Consider the following 18,533-nt stretch of genomic DNA (forward strand, 5'->3'; position numbering starts at 1 on the left):
CTTAAGGCTGAAGGTATTATGAGGATTAAGTGCAAATATCTTACACAGAGCGGGTGTTTGAAATCTGGAGGTGGAGCAGAGAGACGGTGAGAATTCCCCAGTATTTTTTTTTTTTTGGTAGTCCTTGGGAAATGAGCCCAGGGCCTCCTGCATTACCAGGCAAGCACTCTGCCACTGAGCCACCTCCTCTGCGCCCCAGAATGAGTGCTTAACCAAGGTCTGGCGTCATGTTTCACTGTCACAGCCACTCAGCCTGTCCAGGAGGGATGGCAAGGGTGTGTCGGCCCCGGGTGCTGCTGGTCGAGGGGTGGGCAGCAGACCGGAGCGTCCCTGAAACCAGCTGCACGAGGCTGGGGCGGCCCGGGCAGCTGGGCCACCAGAGCGCTTAACCAAGTGCCTCTCCAGAGGCAGGGCCTTGCTGTTAAGGCAAATGACACTGGATCAGAATAGCAGGCCTGACTCCTTTGGGGTCAATTTAAGAGCCACCAGAGTGCACCATCAGAATCATCGCATTGCTTTTGGAATGGTGTTTATTTCCTGGTGGAGAGGAAGCCGTGGTTCCAAAACCTGCCCTGATCACGCAGCCACGTCGGTGGATGTCACCCAGTGCCCTTGCCACTTGGGTTTCCCTGTCGTTGAAGTTGGGCCTGAGGTGAGAGGGACACTTTGAATTCTTCAAAGAGTCATTCTCGCTTACCTCTTCCCCTCTTTTCCCCTTCAGGTTCAACCCCTTTTATCACACTAAAGTGCCAATCAATATCGGGAGATAGATGTTACATCTTAGCTTTTTATAACATTACTCCTCCCAGAAGGGACACTGTATCTTTAAGGAAATGGACCCCGTATCCTGTTTCTGAAGGATTAAAACCCTTTAAAGAGACAGAAGAGGCTGTAAACCCCGATCATATTCTTATTCTCTCTTCATTATCCTGTCCACTATCTATCCCTGCTGAGTGAATCTGGTTGTGTGTTTCTCCAAAGTGGTCATAAGAAGAAATTTATTTACTCCGCTTGGCACTGGAGGGGCATTACTGAGCTTCAAGGCTCTCCGAAGTAATAAAGATTTTGCAGTGTGTGCAAAAGGAGCAGAAATTCAGAACTTCTTTCCCCCTCTGAGGTCGTTTGGCCATCCAAAGGGGGAGTCACTTCTCATTTTCTGACAGGGTTTATTTCCGTAAGATTTTCCAATTAGCAGGAAAAGGTCACACTAATGTTGGTGCTGGGTAGGGGAAGAGGATCAAACTATGCAAATAGAGACATCCTTGAAAGGACGATATTAAAAAAGAGAGAGAGAGAGAGGGTAGATTTCCTTTTTCCTAATTTAAAAATTATATACATTTTCCCTGTCTTCTCCCAGGAAGGAGAGAAGGAAATTGTGATGGCATTTGACCTGCTATTCTCGTCTGGGATAAAAGGACCCATGGTTCCTGAGCCCCCACCACCTGCCCCTCGGCAGGCAACTTGAGCACATAGGCAGGAGTCAAGAGGAGACCCCCGCGCTCTTAGCCCAGGATGCGCAGAGCAGGGGATGCGAGGACGAGGAGCTGGGATTGGGCTGTCAATGAAACCTCTGTGGACCTTGATAATGGCCACACTGTCCCCAGCCCGGCCCTGTTGACTGCAGGCATATCATTTGAAACTCTCAGATCTTTCTCTGACACTTCCCCTGCCACTTTTGTTCTTTTGCTCAGTGTGTGCAAAGCACAAGAAGTTTGCTCGATAATAGGGAGGGCTGGGAGCCATGTCAGGGAAGATGTACTCCAGCCGTGTGGAGGACAAAAGTCACCGATGCCCATTAAAAATGGGTCCAGGGGACAGCTTCGCTTTGGATCCGGGGCCGGTTCTCCTTGTCAACGCTAACGTGCTCTGCAGATGTTCCCACCGAGAGTCCTGGCTGGCTGCCGCGCATGCCACAACACATCTGCCACCCACAGCCCACGGCTGAGGCCCGGTGGGTGCACTCGCGGGAGGCGGAGTCCTGCATGGAGCGGTCCAGGGCTTTGCACACCTCTTACCCATACTTCTGCACACCCCATGCTGTGTGCAGCTGCAGTCAAGAGTCATATTCCTCCAGCAAGGACCTCACTGTCGCAGGGAGGCTGCACACTGGGCAGGAGGCTTAGCAAAAGCCACACACAGCATTTGTCCTGGGCCAGATCCCCTGCCTGGTTCTGAGTGCAGGAGCTGGTCAAGTTCAATCAGCCATCACCTGGCCAGGTCTGGGTTCAGATTCAGTGTAACTGTCATCGGTAACTCCAGTGAGTCACCCATGGGGTGAGCTTGCATCTCATTTGTGAACTCAAGAAAGAAAGGTAGGTAGGTAGGTAGGTAGGTGGTGGGATGGTTTTTGACAGTGGGTTAATCTTATCAAATTCTAAGAGTATGATTTGCCAGTTCTCCCTGGGATATAAGCAAAACAAGGCGGAAGGATGGTCGCTGGGTATTTAAAAATGAGACTGTGCAAACGGATCTCCAAGGGGTGCTCTCATCGAGTGACTGTTCTTGTTCAGGCTCTGTCTGTTACGAACTACAGTCCAGCCAGGAATGCCAGTGACAGGGCCCACGTGTGCCATAGGAGACACGGGCATTCTCTGCCATCATCCAGGTCAGCTGCAACAGTCCTGTTTGCCTCAAAGACGAAGACAGAAGTGGTCCACCCTCGGCTTAAGAATCCTGCTTCCTTCCTTGACGGTGAAGCTCAGCGCTTCCGAAGGCATTATTTGGATTTTAACATGAAAGCGAAAGCCTTTTATTTTTCATTGCCATTAAACAAAGAGTGACCCATTTTTTCACCCCTGTTTTCAGAATATCATTTCTTTTTTTTTTTTATTATCTACCAAGTATTCATCATTGTAGCCAATTCTTGGCCCTGTTTTTCCTTAGAAAAAGATGAGGTGGGAAAAGAAATTACAAAGAATGACCCTGCATCAAAGAAACAGGGGGATGAGGGTCTTATTCATGTTTCAGATCTCATTCATAACAAAATCGAATTTACCAAATTCAAAATAAAGCTTGATAGAGCAATATCTTTAATGACGTCATTCTCTGTTTTTAGAATATAAGGTTGCTCCCTCTCTTTTAGCATGTTATTATTATAACCAATTTCTTTCTATTCCTGTTATATTTTGGGACAGGGTTAGATGGAATGGGAAGAGTTACACAAAATTGATTTTGAGCAGAGGAACATTATGATCAGATGTCGGGTGGCAGTGTGGTGGTCAAGGGTTTGGAAGACACGTTATGTTATAATCAGAAAAAATACTAGATAAACGTAATGAGAAACAAGAAGACAGAAGGTTAAAAAAATCAGGCACAGGTAAAAAAAGAATGATGGCCAGTGTATGGTTTTTTTGTACATGCTAAACATGATTCTAAATAATTTAAATGTGACCCAGTGAAACTGCGAGAGTTCTTTTGTAGATCTAAGCAAGCACACTGGGCACACAGAAGTAAGTGGCCCTGAGGTCCTGCCACAGTCTGCGAGTCGTGGGGACTATTTCCTCTTTTTAACCATCGTCTTTGCAATAGACGATAGCAATTTTGTTTTAAAGTTCAGAGGAGGACCTTCACTTCCAAATGTGGCAAAGTGGAAGGCTACGTGTCAAATTTGGTCCTTATATACTTGATAAAGATTCCTAAAGAAAGCAAGCAGCGTGTGTTAAGATGCAAAATTTTGAGTCCGCCGGCCAAACGCACCTCATGTAAATAAACAGGGGGAGGGGGAGCCACAAGTCAGTTTTCTAATAAGCTCCCTGCATGGCTCTGAGGCAGCTAACTAGGACTCAGGGACCACTTTGCAGCAATAAGAGTTGTCTGGGAGGCTCATCAGATGGCAGGTCCCAAGCCCCTTCCCTGGAGGGTTGAGCCAATGGGTCTGTCATGGGACATGAGAAATTCGCTCCGGGCAGCCCAGGTCCTGGGTTGTCTGCAGCTGTCCTGATGTGTGCTTGTCCAAACGAGGCTCTTCACAGCATTGCTTTCATGTTCAAAACAGCCCCCGTTTGGACAATGGGGTGTTTGTTTAACCTCTTGTGAGGCTCATATAAAGGGAGCAGTTTGGGAAACACAGCTCTGTGGAGTGTCAGTGACTTGGGTCCAATCTCCCAAATTAAGTCATGTACTCATTTAGCCTCACTGGGTCCTCAGTTTTCTCACCTACATAATACATGTAAGCATTCCTAATTCCTGGGCTCTTTTCATCCTGCCTAAGGACCGTAGTAGGAGGTACTCAGCAAACGCCAGCTCTGAGCTAACTAGGAGTCTCAGAATTCCTTGGATCAGCCCTCTGAAGCCTCTTCAAGGTCATGATCAGTGTTGCACTGAAGGGGAAGGTGGCCTCTTTGGTGAGCAAACATGACCAACATGACCATTTGCAAGTTCTCGGAGGACACACAGCTGCAGGCTCCAGGTTGATTTCACCTACAGAGAGCAGTTTGGCTTTTAACTGTCAGAGCCACACCCTGAGGTTGGCTTCTCTGTCACTGCACCAACCTATAAGGCAAAAAAAAAAAAAAAAATAGTGCCAGGGCAGGTGTGGGGGCGGGGGTAGGAAGACCAAGTCAATAAACCACTTACAAACTCCTGGACCTCTTGCCAAAGACATGCACATTGGCCAGCCATGCGCAGCGGGAAGAATTCTAATAAATAATCCAAAGAGAGACATAATCCAGATGACATTTTAAAGATTATTGATCAAAAGTCAGGAGTTTGCTAATATAAATGGCCTTTACCACAAGATTTGCATTCATGACACTCACATAGGGCATGTCTCTAAGCCAAGGGAAGTATCGACCTCACTGACACAAACAACAACACGGCCCCCGCAATCTGTTTTCACGCAAAATGGAAAGAGTTTCCGCTTATGATGATGGTTGGTGTGGTGACAGGCGTACCTTCCTGAGCCCCGCGGGACAGCTTAGGGTGGTCTGCCCTCTGTGGGTTCCAACAATATGATGCAAATGCCCAGTTCTAGAGATGCTTCATGAGATATGATCAAGGCAGGTGCTGACCTAGGAAGTCCTTATGGCTGCCTGCCCTGTGGCTAGGACCACTCAGGGAAAAACATCAAGGATGAGAACCAGGGCATGTAAATAGGGTATGGGGAGAACTTTTTTTTTTTTTTTTTTTGATTTGTGGGGACTTTGTTTTTTTCTTTTTCTTTCTTTCTTTCTTTTTTTTTTTTTTTCCTATTTTAGCTAATTAGACTCCAAAGCACAATTTGTCATGGTTTCAGATTTGTGACGATGGACATATTTCTTTGTTGGATGATGGGATGTCACTCAGAGATATCCAAAAGCCTCTCGTATACCACATCCGTTTGTTCTGACAAGCCTGGACTTTTTTTGACTGAAGTAGAATTTTCACTGTACTAGGAGACTGTTGGGCAGTGTCAGGAGGACTTCATTTTCTGTAAGTGCCATATGTTATCACCATTGATGAAGAAGTACCCAAGGGATATTTGCATACGTATAGAGAGTGAGAACTCTTAAAACGGGTTTGCACTTTAGCTCTGCCAATCATTAGTCCTGTGACGGGAGGAATTTCAATGATCTTTCCCAAGCCTTGGTTTGTGTTTTGTTGTGTTTTTTTTTTTTTTGGTTTGTTTGTTTGTTTGTTTTTTGCATTACAATTCTTATTACACATGTAGAGCAAAAAAAAAAATCATGTTTTTTTTAAGATTTTTAAATTCTAATTAGTTATATATGACAGTACAACGCATTTTGATACATCATACATAAGTATCATTCTTCTGATTGTACACGATATAGAATCACACCAGTCATGTAGTCATATAGGCACACAGGGTAATTATGTCCAATTCATTGTACCTTCCTACCTCCATACCACCCCCTTTCCCTTCACTCCCTTCTCCCTAATTCAAAGTACCTCTATTTTTCCCTAGCCCCCGCTCCCCATTTGTGAATCAGCATCCACATAACAGGGAAAACATTCAGCCTTTGGTTTTGGGGGATTGTCTTATTTTGCTTAGTATGATATTCTCCAGCTCCATCCATTTACCAGCAAATGCCATAATTTTATTCTTCTTTAAGGCTGAATAATACTTCATTGTGTAGATATACCACATCTCTTCTGTTGAAGGGCATCTAGGTTGGTTCCACAGTTTGCCAAGCCTTGGTTTTTATTCTATATTTTGAGTTAATAGCATGATTCACCTTTCTATAGGCTCCAATAAGGTGAGCCATCTTACTCTGTACCTACGGCATTCTTTGCATTCAATAAGTGTGACTTTTGTTTTGATGATGAAGTTAGTAAGGCTGCTGTTATGCTTGTGATGCTGGTGCTGGTGTTGGTGATAGTGGTGGTGACGCTGGTGCTGGTGTTGGTGATGCTGGTGCTGGTGCTGGTGGTGAGGGTGCTGACGTGCCCAGGATACTTTCAGCTACCCAGCTACCTCTGGGAGTCCTGATAAGGAAAAAAGACTCAGAAAGCTTTGGGGAAGTGTTTGGAAGTGAAGAAACCAAGATCGAAGTCCTTCCTGTCCACCCTGTGCTGCAGCGTCTCCTGGTGCCCTTACTTGGGACACATTCTGACGACCCTACTGGACACCCACCCCAAAGACACCCCAAGAGTAAATGGCCCTTCTTTGTTGGCCAGGGGCATCTGTGGAGCAGGTTCAGAATGGAGAGAAACTGGGACCAGCTGTGTGGTGGGCACGGTCTCTCCAAAGAGAGGCTTATTGTGACCCTCATGGGCCACCACGCCCTGGGTAGCTTTGTGAAAGTCCTTTAGCTTCTCTGAGTCTCACTGTCACATCCACAAAATCTAATTAAAGTCTCCTCACAACGACTTGGAGAGGTTTGGAGCAATGTGAGGAAGTTACCTGTGACCACACGTAAATGTGTAATGAAAGGCCACAGTGAACATGGTAGTCGTCCTTGTTCTCAGTGAGGGGCAGCAACTGCGGTATTTAGTGATCACGTCACCTTCTACCTAGCTGCTAACTCCGGGAACTTCACTCAGATGATGTCCTTTCTGTCACCGACCCTCTACCGGCAAGTTCATCTCTTTCCTCCCCACGACGTGTCTGAGCTCTAACCCGGATCTCCACACCACCATCAGCACCTGGATGAAGGGACCCTCCCTAGGCTATATAACTGCCAGGGCCACCCAACCGGTCTGCGTCCACCCCAACCCTGTCTCCCAAGCCACCCTGCACAATAGCCAGAGTTATATTTTAAAAATGTAAAAAGTAATCGGATCATTTTTCCCTGCTCAAAGCCCTCCACACCAGCCCATTAGCAGCCAATCCCCAGGGCCAAGCTGAGCCGTGGGCTCTCCGGGGTGGGGGCACCCAGACTCCCGGCATCTGCCCGTTTCCACCACAGCTCATTTCAAGTTGAGCCCCCACGTGTCCCGAGCTCTGGCTTTCACTGCCCGCCAGCCAGCATCAGCAATGCCCTGCGAGCCCGCCAGGCTTCCTCCCTACCCAGCAGCAGCCTCCACACTTTGCTTACTCGGGTGCATTCAATCCTCCCCACAGCTCTAAGGGACAGGCTCTCTCCTGTCCCCATGACAGACAGGGAAACCAAGGCAAGGCAGTCATGACAGCGGCTGCCCACACTATGCTGCCATTCTCCGTTGTGCTTGAAGCAAAATCCGAACCCCTCACCTTGGTGATAAAACCTGGACTCTGCCCCCGTGCTCTTCCCAGACCTATCATGTGCCCACGCCTGCTCCCACTGCGCTCTGCTTGACCCCCGTTCCTGCTGGTACCTGCCCTTCTCGTCCATGCTGCAGGCCTTTGTCCCTCTGCCTACACGACTGCTCTTACATAGCTGATCCCGCCCCCTCTCACGCGCCACCTTAAATGCCGTCTCCCTGGAACGCTCGGCCTGACGTCCCATCTTCTTCTATCTCGTTACCCTAGCTCCACGCCATTTCTCCCCTGGCCCAGCACCGTGTCTCACGACCGGTTACTGACTTCTTCATTCACCTAACTCTTGAGCCCTGGTTCTCAATGGAGGATGAAGGGCGAGAGGGCTAATTTGCTCCCGAGGGGCACATCTGGCAATGCCTGGGGACATCTATGTTGTCACAACTGGGTGGGGGAGCTGATGAGTTACTGGCATCCAGGGGTCCGTTCAGGCCAGGGATGCCATTTGACATCCTACAGTGCACAAGCCAGCGCCCGACCCCACCTCAGTCCCCCCTGCAAGGGAGGGTCAAGTTTGAAACCTTTTACTGTTGACCATTTTTCCTCCCTGGTAGAATGCTCATTCCAGAGAGGCGCGGCCTTGGGTACTCTGCTCTTAACTACATGCCCAGCAGCCATCCCAGGGCCCAGCACAGAGTAGGTGCTTCAAAAGTCAGTGTGAAATGACTCAGTGAAAAGTAGGTGGTGGTCACAGTAATATGAAGACCTTGGTTTAATGAGCTACGTCTGCGTGTGTCCACCGCAGGCAGGAGACGGTTAGAGAAGTCTCTGTTTGCCCGCTCTCTCCGCTTGGCCCTCCTCTTGGCCTGAAGACGAGGAAGGAGCAGCAGGCATTTGAGAAGCCAGCTCCTCCTCCTCCCCTGGCCTCCCGGAGCAGCGGTCCACTAAGTGTTGCGCTTGGCCAGAGCTCCCCGCCGTAATTTGGTTAATTGGATGAACAGGCACTTCAGTGACACAGACTGAATTTCCACACTGCAGTCCATCAAAACTAATCAGTTGGCTGCGCTCCATTTCTTAGCAACTGACAGTTTCGCCAGGACGGTGAGTCGATGGTAACTTTTTAAATTGAAGAACCTGCTAAATAACGGCCGTTAGAATTTGGCAGGATGCTTTCCAAGGGGGAAGGAGAGGAAAGAAACCCAGGGTTGTCTTTGTTTTCCTTTAAAGAGATAATCTTGTTGGGGGCTGGCTGATTAAAGGTCTCTCCCAAAGACAGCGGTGAAGAAGAATCACTTCGAAATTGCACTTTGTCTTCTTTCGTGTGTAAAAAGAAAATGTCAGAGGCTGGTGCACTGCATTCTCCCTTTAGTTGGCACTTACTAAACACTGCTTGTACCTTATGTATGCCTGATTTAGCGCACCATGTGACTTAGGGTAGAGCTAGCTGCTATAACAAACAAACCTTAAACTTTTAGTGGATTAATGCAAGATGCCTCCTTCCCCAAAAGTCCAATCAGGAGATCCTGGTTGGGAGTGGCTCTCTTTCAGGCAGTGACTCAGGGACCCAGGCTCCTTTTGTCTTGGTTTCATTATCCCTTAGGTCCTCAACAGCATCTGCTCACAAGCCATCAGAAGCAGAAGATGGCGTGGAGAAGGCTCATCCCATTTTAAAAAAAATGTTGGTCCGGACGTGACACGCAATGATGTGTTCACATTCCCTGAGTGAGAATTGGTGCCGTAGCCACACGGAGAGGCAAAGGGGTCTGATATATGTGGCTGTGCCTACTGATGACTCCAAACTGTGGAAGGGAAAGCCTGGGTTTTGGGGGATGGCTAGCCATCTCAGCCAGGGGTGAGCATCTCATCTGCACCAACTCTATGAGAAATTATTAGGGTTTCCCTTTTTTCTAAATAAGGAACCTGAGGTTCATATGAGTTAAGGAACTGATCTGGGTTTGTGTCACTGGCAAACAGCAAGGTCAAGATTTGCACATGGACAGTGTAAAACCTCTGTCTTCCTTCTCTCCCTGCCTTCCCTCACCTTCCCCTTTGCTCCTTCTCTTTTTTTCCTTCCCTTCTTTTATTCTAAACCTTGAACATTTCTACTCCACACTTCTGTCACTTTGTATGTTTTCAATCTGGTGGTTCATTTTGGCTCAAAAATCATCGTATTGAGCAATCTCTAACCTGGAGGAATTTGTGTGAAGCATACAAGATCATTGCTCAAGCATTCATTTTATTCTCAAATGTACAGGGAACTTGAAAAGGGAAATGATAGAAAAGAGATGCTTCTAAAAGGCAAATCTGATACTGTCACTCCTTATATAATAATCCTTGACATCTCCCTATCGCGTCTCGCACAGGGTTCATAGTCTGTGGCTTAGTGTAAAAATACAGCTGTGATCTGAGCTCTGAACGCCTCCCTGGCCATCACTCAGACTTCAGGCAGACTCTGGGACGACCTCCCCTGCTCCCGTCACAGATTGCAATGGTTGGTGCTTGTCTGTTCTGAGGGCTGTACTCTGTGGACTCCTCAAGGACGTCCTCTCTCCGCCCATCTCCCCAGTGCCTAGCCCAGGACCTGACACAAAGCTGGTGCTCCCTGAATCCTAAGGGCACATGGGAGGAAATGGAGCCCATTGCTGAGCAATGAGATATGCAACAAGAGCAAGTGGTTTCATGTCCACTGGAAGTTTAAATTGAGGAAAAGTCACAGCCCCATTCAGTTTGAACTTGCAGCGTGGATCCGTCACAGTCTAAGTAGGGCAATGCTTTCTGTGCATAGAATGGTTTGCAGTTGACACGGTGGCATGCGCAGGATCTCCCTTCTTCCTCTCCACTGCTCTTACAGGTGGCAGATGCCACAGGCATATTTGTACATGTGTGTGTGTTATGTGCGTGCTTGCTGCTAACCAGACTCCCCCTATACCAGGAGGTGCATATGGCTTCTCGGGTGGGTTGGCATAATTGCAAATGGCACGCTGCGTGTATTTTATGTTAGCATTTTTTTTTAATTGCTGGTTTGAAGATGTTAGTCCGAGGAGGGAGATTGCGAAGGAGGCTGCAATATCCCCAAATTCCAAAACATGGACGGCTCCGGGGACCTCTGACCCGCTGCACTCACTCCTGTTGGCAAATATTCCCAGTGCCGCGTGGAGACCAGCCCCTGTGCACGTTGCACAATCGCGGGGTTTGTATGAAGTTTTGCAGGGAGCGTGCCAGAGCCTATTTCTAAACAGTCTGATGATTTATTTGATGCCTTTGGATATTTAAGTAGTCTGCAGTATACACCAAGTGTCTGAAATGTTTATTTTTTCCTTGCTTTAATGTGTGGGACCTCTCACAACGCCTTGTACACCCCAGGCACTCAATAAATATGATTTATGGAAGATGTAAATAAATCCAAACCAAGATTATGTCTGCGTTCATTAATTTGTAGCTCCAGCCGTCTCGCTCTCCAAACTTGAAAAAGAGAAAAATCCCCACCAAATTACAAAAGAAAAGAAAATGCAAAATGTGTGCCACTTGTGAAGCCCCCTGGAGTGAAATGGAAGGTGCTGGATTCCATGCTCAGTGTTGGTGTGTCCATACCAGGTGACCTTGAGTCAATTATTTCACCCTCCTGGGTGATCTCTGGACTCCGTGTGGAACCAGAATGCGTAAATGATACCATGGCACCCCTGAGCTCCAGAGAAACAAGAGGCAAATAGGACAGAGTTAAATTTGTTGAGAATCCGCCAGAGCCTGGGTAATCTTATGGAGGGTTCACCATTTTCTTCCCAGCATCCCTAAAGAGGAAAGTGGAATGGTCAAGTTACCTGGGTTCAGATCTCTCCTCTGTACTGGCTGTGTGACCTTGGACAAGTTGCTTCAACTTCCTGGGTCTTAGTTCACTCACTTGACATATGAGGATGAACACAGTTTGAACAAAATCTTCATATAATGCCCTGATGTAGCGCGGCTTCATGATTAATGTGGGTGCACGTGTTTTCCATCGCTGTGATTGTCATTTCGGGATGAGATGACTGACACTCACAGATCTAAACACCAGGTCTGAGGTCACCCTGCTCAGTACTTTGGGAAGGGGTAATGATGGGGAAGGAGGTAAGAGATTCCAGCTGGTTCTGCAGCTCCATGGCCCTGACTTCTGCTCCAGTGCTCCATGTGCCTGTCTCGCAGTGAGGAATGCGTGCCCAAGGCTCAACACCTTGGCCCTGGGCCCGGCTAGTCTTTGGGCATGGTCTCTTCCTAGCAGGCTCAGGGCAGGAGTGCTCACTAGCTTTGACCCTTCTGGGCACACCCACTATTGCTGGACTGCCTGTGCTTCTTATCTTCCCTGAGCATGAGAGAAAATGAAACTTCAGAGAAACAACGCCACCAAGCAGAAGTGGGGCCAGCAGCCAAGACCCCTTCTTGTTTGGGGATGTCCTCTTAGCCATCAGCCCCTGCCCTGTCTGTGAAACCCTGGCTGCTAGAAATGTCCTTTATGGAAACTCAGTATTGACCCTCCCTGTCTCCCCGGGACACATCACTCCCTCCTTCCCCAGGGAAGGCCCTGCTAGCTTCCCCTGTGTCCAACAGATCTTCCATGGTCACTCCAGAATCACCACTGGAAGGTCCCCTGGACTAGGGCATCTCCCTTCCTGCCATCAGGGTTTCCTTAGCTCACATCAGGAGGGGGTCCTCCTGTCCTTCTGAAACCTAATCAAGTTGAAAACAAACACAAATTTAAAATGCACACTTCAGTGGGAGTTAGCCCTTCTTCTTAGAATGAGCTGGTCCCACGTGCCTTCTGAAGCCTGTCTGGCCATGACACCAGGAAGAGACACACTGAGCAGAACAGGAAGTGCTAAGGGAAGGAATTGGGCAGATATTCTTCTAAAAACCATTCCCCTCCCTCCATGACAGTCCCCAAAGTTAAGATTTCTCTGCCTCTAAATCTACATATGTTTTCTCTTGTTAACCTCTTGTTGACATACAAGTAGACCGTGTAAAGTGCACTAACCTTGAGGGCCCACCTGACCAAGCCAAGCTGTACAGTCACGCAGGGCCCCGTGCTTAGAAGGACGGCTCTTTGCTTAATGTTGTGCTGTTGCTGTGTGAAAGCCCTGGGCAGAGTCCGCTGGCATTTAAATTTTATCCTTGCCACGGGTCTTTCCACCCATGTACGTTGACTGGTGGGAGTAGCCATCGCACGTGCTCCAAGGTCTCCTTTTTCAGGCCAAGCAAAAGATTAAGAAACATTTTTCATCTTCCACGTGGGATTAGGTCTGCATTAGCTCTTTATTTGTTAAGGGACTTGATCTCATTACGGATCAATCTGCTGAGTATCAAATACATGGGAAACTGAGGTGCTTCCTTCCTGCGAGACTCCACTTGGTGTCCTGAAACATCTGAAGCCACCTCCCATGTGAACCCAGACAGCAGTTTTGTTCTTGTTTTACAACTTTGCGTGGTTTCTCGCCCTCACCCTTCCCACAGGGGTTGGCTGCTGTATATCCAGGGCTTGCAAAATTTTGCAAGGTAAAAAAGGCGGCTTGGCACAGGGAAGGGAACTGTGAAGGCAAGCCGACCTGGCTGGGATCAAATCGTAACCTGCTTTTCACTTGCTGGGTGACCAAGAGTGAATTCCCTCATCTCCCCACCCCATGGGGTCCTGCTTGGGGGAGCCAGAGCAAATTTCCAAACTCATGCCTCACATCTGTGAGCCCTGCACCTGGTTCCTGGATGTCCAGGGAGTGGGAGCTGTGTGGTCAGTGTCTCCCTTGGCCTGCTGACTGAGCCTCTCATAACAGGTGACCGGGGGCTCTGTCTCCCACCAGTGGTCCTCCCCTCCCTATGGATGGCCCAGGGTCCCTCCCTTGACTTCCTCCAAGCCCTCTGGATTTGACTTCAAGGTGCCCACCCTGCCCATAGTCAGGGCATTTTCTCTGCAACTCTACCCTCTCCTCCACCTCTGCTCAAAGGTGGACCTCGGTGTAAGGGTCTAGAGCTTGGAAAACATTTGGATGGCTAACAAAATCATCGCTCCACCCTTTCCTAGCTCTTTAATGTCTTTATGCAAGAGGCTTTAGAACTTTACTCTCCTTAAGATCCACCACTTACATCGTGACAGCATTTCCTTCTTAAAAAATGAAATGCGTGCTAGCAACAAATTATGCTAGGAATGATCTGGGCACAAAGGAAGTTGAACCATAAAATTGGATTGCCCTGTGGTGCGTGCAGATAACCTCTGCCCTCCTGGAGGAGCTCAGCAGACCAGAGCTCTGAAGCTGTGCTTCACCTGCATGGAGCCCATCAGTGAACAAATAGTTGGGCCAATTTGATAGGTAAAAAATGGCCCAAGTGTGTTTTAATTGAGATACCTTGGATTACCAATAAAATTGAGCTTCTGTGAACTGATTCGTTGACCTTGTCGTAATCTATAATCTTTTCCTAGTTTCTGTGACAATTTAGTGCTTATTTGTGTGTGTGTTCTTCCTGTAGAATGGAAATTAACCACCTCACCCACGTTGATTTGTAAGAAGGGATTAGGAAAGATAATCAAGTTGGAAGAGAGCAATGTTGAATTTGTTTTGAAGCCATATCAACTAGAGAGCATACTGATTTTACTGAGATCATATGTTAGAATTGTACCATTTTCTACGCTTATTTCCACTGTACAAAAGATGAACAAAAATTTTGTGCTCATATCAGCATAGGATGGGGTCGTTAAGAGAGTTCTTCAGGCAGGAAGAGACAAGACCGCTGATAGGTACCCCATCAAATTTTGGAGTCACATATTCTATTTCATTGTTTACTGTACAATTATTAAATTTTTTAACACTCTAGATGGAGATTTTGGAAAGCAAATTTTTAAAAAATACAATAATTACACCTTTTATTTTTCTTTACGAATTTCATTTTGGATCCAGAGGAAGGGCATCCAAAATTATATCAGACATAAGTGGTGTGAAGTTTCATCCCCTTGACATTTTTTCCCTATATAGAGCTTTCTAGAAGCAAAGGTCTGATGCAAAGTCTCACTTCTCTAAAGTCCAGTTCAGTCAGGCCAGAGTCAGATTATCAGGACCCATCTGTCAGCCTGTCACCCGCAGCCCACTTCTGATGAGGAACTGGGTTTCAAAGACCCGGCGACTCTGGTACCTCCAATTTTTCTAGCAGAAAGGGGGAAATAAGGTTTCCTTTAACCTAAGGTGCCCTCGTGTCACTTGCCAGGCCCCGTTCTCCAGGAAGAACGAGAACCAGAATGTGGGAAGTGAAACACCAGTTTTTCTTTCTTTCTTTCTTTCTTTTTTTTTCAGATTAAATCGCAGCGGGAAAGGGGCAGGATGCAGGGCAGGTGGTTTGGTGGGGGATGGGCTCGCAAAGCAGCCCCTGGGCGCTTCAGAGCTGCGGTTATTAGAGACAGTGAGAAGGGCACAAGCTGCACCCGGCGCTGTGTCCAGATATGTCCTCAGCAGTAAATATATAGGCAACACAGGACCGCAGGAAGCCAGCCAGAGCTTAGGCAGCAGCTTCCTGGAATTCAATCAGATCCCAGGGTGGCAGGGCCAGTGGAGAGGAGCAGTTCTTCAAAGGGTTCCGTTTTAATTACCAGCTGGTTGGGGAGCATCACTGTCCGACTCCTCCCTCCCACCTGGGTTCACTTCCAAAACCTAATGGAGTTATGTTGGCCCAACGAAGGCTCCCGGATCACAGCGACAACTCCCCTGCCCAGCCTTCAATAAGCTCTGTCTTCATGCAAGCGCTGGCTCGGCTCGAGGGACTTTAGACTCTGCGGAGAATTAGCTCTCTCTTGCCCTATTTCATTAAGAAACTGGCAATGGATCAAAAAAAAAGGAAGGCATTGTTCTTCTATAGGGCCTTGCCCCGTGATTTCCCCAACACCCCCAAATCTACACAGATTTGGAATTTGCCTGTGTTTTCTTCTCCAGCCTAACCAAATGGTCCCCCACACTGATATTGTCCTAAATGCTTCCAATTTCATTTCCCTGTTTTCCTGTTCCCAAAACAAAACGAAATCTGGCTTTTTGAACAGATCTAGGCCATGCATCCCCGTGAGTGTCTGAGCCATAAAAATGACCCTGGCCAGGTGGGGCCCACTAACAATCAGCCGGAGACAAATGAGAGACTCTCGGGGAGGCAACATATATTAGACACCTCCTGCATGCCTGGTGCTAATCACCTTCATAGGTGTTTCCTAGATGTAGGCTACAGAGATGGAAGCAGGTTTTGGTCTTTCACTTAATCTCTACAGCTCAGAGCGCCGGGCCTACTCATCCCCACTGCACAGAGAAAGAAACTAAGCTTCAGGGACCTTCAGGAGGGGGCTCAGATTCTCATACCTCAAGGAAACAGCAAAACTAAGGCTTTCTCCTGGCACCTACTAGGAGTTTATGGTAGTCACCAGCAAGAAAGCAAAACACCCCAAAGAGTATTTCCAGCTGAGTTAGCGCCACTGCACACACTCCAGTCTCTATGACCGAGCACCGTTCCCTCCTTTCTAAGACAGAATTCTTAGCAATTGAGCTCGTTGTGAAGATCAAAAGAGCGAAAGCAGGCAAGACCCTGACCCAACGCGAGGCTTCAACAGGGACCATATTATGATTAACAAATACCTGCTTATCATTCAGATAGAAAGAGGGAATTCTAAACCATGGCTGGGAAAACTTGATATCTGCCTTGGTTGCTTTTGGGCCATGCTGGGCGGAGCAGACGCACCTGCAGCAAGTTTTCCAAACACTTGTTACATGTGACCTTGTCAAATGGACACCGCACAGCTTTCTGTCTTGTCAAATGATAATTTGCGGCTTGATCCATGGACACACAGCCACCTCCAACCCCTCTGAGAAAAGAGATACATCAGAGAGTAAAAGGGTTTTTAAGAATATAAAGTACACAGTCTAATGACAAATATAAGAAAATCAATGTCCCTCTGCAACTGTCTGGAAAATGGGAAGGTTTACAAGAAGCCCCGGCCTGGGAGCTAGTTCTTCACCTTCTAGGCAGCTGTCACCAAATCTCTTCTCCTGTTCCCCTACCCCTTCCGGGGCCCCTAGCCATTTTCCAGAAAAGTGGACTTTAAAACCCTTTTAAAATTTAAAAATCCAATCAGCTTCCTCTGAAGACCCACAGAGACCTCCCCTGCTCCGCAGGCCAACTCCTGTTCTCTTCCAGGCCTGGGAAGTGGAGCCATTCAGTATGCACCCTCTGAGGCCAGAGAGTCGGGGTTCGAGCTCCTGACTGCCACTTACAGTGCAGATTGCCTTGGGCAAGGTATTCTGAGCCTCAGGACCAAAATCAGGCTTATTCCTTCTGGAATTCTTCATCTACTTTTCTCTCTTTTGAAAATTGACTCATTTCCTGTTCAGAGGCTCCCTCCCAGACATGACCCTGTTTCCCTGGAAGCCTCAAGAACTACTAGTGCTATCTGCAAACTTTCTCAACCCCCTAGTCCAGGGGTCAAAAAACTGCGTCCTGCATGCCAAATCCAGTCAGCCTCTGTCTTTTTAAATAAAGTTTTATTGGAACACAGCTGCACCCCTTCATTTGCATATCCTCTGTGGCTTCTCTCCCACTACAACTGCAGAATGCAACAGTTGCAAAAGAAACCATATGTGATCCGTTAACCTAAATTATTTATTATCTGCTCCTTTACAGAAAAAGCTCATCAACTCCTGCCCTGATTCAGTATCTCTAAAACTAATTTAATATTTAGAAAATCTAGCATCATGATTCTTTCTCTTGAGACATAAAATGTTTCTGTGTCCAACAGAAAATGATTAGATGTAGATATTGTGCTAAATTAGATATAATCTGTAGTGCAGATTTTTAAACACTGCAATTTGGGATGAGAAGTTTTTTAAATTAGGGAGGGAAACCTGTTCATTAACTTTTGGAGGTAGCAAATGGAGCAAAACATCTTAAATCAGACACCACGATAAGTATTCCATGTGCAGTAATGTACTGAGCCCTTTTCTAGCCCTATGAGGTTGAGACCACAACAGGCTACAAATTCTGAAATGAAAAGAAATCTACATAATGTCATCCATGAAATCACCAGTATATAAAAAAAAAAGCAATAAGTTATCAAAGTCTTCAGGCTGCATGGACAAAGCTGTTTTGCGTGAATCTAAAAATGGGGTTGAGCCAGGTGCCTTGGTGCTCCACTATAATCCCAGCAACTCAGGAGGCTGAGGCAGGAGGATCAAAAGTTCAAAGCCAGCGTTAGCAGCTTAGTGAGGTCTTAGGTAACTTAGTGAGGCCCTAGGTAACTTAGTAAGAGCCTATTTAAAAATAAAAAGGGCTGTGGATGTTGCTCTGTGGTTAAGTGCCCCTGGGTTCAGTCCCTGGTATAGAAAAAAAGAGGGGAGGGGGAAGGGGGATTTAAATTAACAAGGTGGTTGCTAAAAGTCACACAGCAGGTTCCTTGTTGGTGAGAGCGATCAGATCAAGGTCTTGCAGGTCTTTTGGCTTTGTTGACTCTCATGTGCCCCGTCAAGGAGTGTCCATGTTCTGTGGATCAGAGTGCACAGGTCCTGGTAAGATACCGTCCCTGAATTCTTGAATCCATTTGCCCTGAACGAGGGCTCTCCTTATCTCTCATATCTTACTCTTCTGTTCTCTTCCCAACCATGTTTGTTCTCTTCGGTTTAAGCTCATTCCCTTTGATGGACAAGACAAAAGCCGCTGAGGAGTTGAGTCTTCCTCCTTCTCATTGCATCTTTTAACCTCACACTTCAGCCTCCAGAAATGCATTTATATCTTTGCTTTGTTCTTCTGGTGCTTAGCAGAACTCAAACAGGCGTGCACACACACACGTGTGCGTGTGTGTGTGTGTGTGTGTATGAGTGTGTGTACGCACACGCACACCTCAATGATTTAGCAGGGCTCTGAAGACAGCCTGTCTACATAC

At 47.3% G+C, this 18,533-nt stretch overlaps 1 long non-coding RNA gene across 1 annotated transcript in view; it reads left to right on the forward strand.

Annotated features, from left to right (window-relative positions):
* Window positions 1-8,313: 8,313 nt before the first annotated feature.
* LOC125613161 overlaps window positions 8,314-18,533 on the forward strand; it is a 95,718-nt gene continuing 85,498 nt past the window's right edge. The window contains exon 1 of the long non-coding RNA XR_007343655.1: window positions 8,314-8,716. This is a non-coding gene — a long non-coding RNA (uncharacterized LOC125613161). The remainder of the gene's footprint in view (window positions 8,717-18,533) is intronic.

Source organism: Marmota marmota, unplaced genomic scaffold (assembly GCF_001458135.2).
Source record: "Marmota marmota marmota unplaced genomic scaffold, marMar, whole genome shotgun sequence".
In the NCBI taxonomy this organism is placed as follows: domain Eukaryota; kingdom Metazoa; phylum Chordata; class Mammalia; order Rodentia; family Sciuridae; genus Marmota; species Marmota marmota.